Here is a 1,450-nt window from a genome sequence, read left to right as displayed (position 1 = left end):
GAGGCATAAGGACCGTAACATGACCATATTATGGATACTAACATCAATAAGCAATTATAAATCATGAAAATGCTCGCAATTTAGGAGCGAATTACCTCGAATCTCGTGTCATAGCCTAATTACAACTAGGACATGCCAAAAGGAAGAAGGGGTGAGCTTTACATACCTTAGTCGCTTCCTAAGCTAATCCAAACTTGAGCCTCGACCTCTCACGATCTACAATGATGTCATTATGCATCAACCATTAGCTATAACACTTAAGAATCCGATTCCAAATTAACACTTTGTCTACAAAAATTTCTGCAGCATTTCCCCTACTTCGTTCCTCGCCTTTCTATAACTTAGCCTTTCACAGTCCCGTCACTTATGGTACTCATGCCCTCCGTTACACGCGTCATGACCTATTACCACACTATTGTCTCGCTTCCTTCTTATTTCCTCTTTCCGTCAACTCTTTCTTTTTACTGACCTAATCCGCCCCGTCCTACTCAACCTCTTAAGGTTTCCATCCTCATGAGAACTCTAATTTTTCCTTAGATTAATCTAATTTCTCATTTGCCTCTTACATATGAATTTGTAAGACTTTTCAGAAAACTTCCCAGGGGGGTCACCCATCCCAAAATTGCTCTCATCCTAGCACGCTTAACCTCGAAACTTTAATAAAATCGGGTGCTTTAATGGTAGTACGATCGGGTCCACCTCACCGCACGACCTTCTGCACATAATATTGAGTAAGTCAGAATCTCAACATATTCCCAAAACGCCCTCACAACGCATACCGGCAGCTGTCTTATTAATACATTCCTATCCGTCACAATTCTCTTCTTTTTTTTCGTACCCTTGTCTTACTCGTATCATTACTTCCCGTGACTATAATCTTATCATATTTTTCTCCTACCTGTGGATTCAGTCGGTGCCCTAATATATCACTCTATCCGAACCTACCAATCCTTTTTAATCACCTCTTAATAGCACCAGTCCGTTCCAAATTCCTCATTACCGTATCTTCATCGACCTCCTTGTTACTTTTATCACCGCTTCCACTGTTAACTTATTCCTAAAGGGCAGCCATACCTCACGGCTCAGTCAACTCCTATCGTTACTATTGACACGACCTTTCCCAAACATATTCCAAACTTACATCTTATTCTCGTAGCATTTCCAGAAAAATTTCGGCAGAGTTTCCTCTGTATTCCTTACTATCCCAAAACTGCACAAAAATACTAGGGATGCCTCACAGGGCCAACACATATACATATATATCATATCATATCGTATCGTATCACAGCCGCACAGGGCTCTCGATATTCGTAAGATGTTATACCTCGCGTTTTGTACATTTGAATATTCCGAGTTAATGGCGGGAAGTTAAGGACGAGGTTATATTTTTCGATTTGTTAAGGATGCATAAGTTGCACGTTCATCTTTTATTGGTATGGAGAATTAAGGG

Source organism: Lycium ferocissimum, unplaced genomic scaffold (genome assembly GCF_029784015.1).
Source record: "Lycium ferocissimum isolate CSIRO_LF1 unplaced genomic scaffold, AGI_CSIRO_Lferr_CH_V1 ctg4247, whole genome shotgun sequence".
NCBI classification, from domain to species: domain Eukaryota; kingdom Viridiplantae; phylum Streptophyta; class Magnoliopsida; order Solanales; family Solanaceae; genus Lycium; species Lycium ferocissimum.
Note: the sequence above shows the minus strand (reverse complement) of the source record.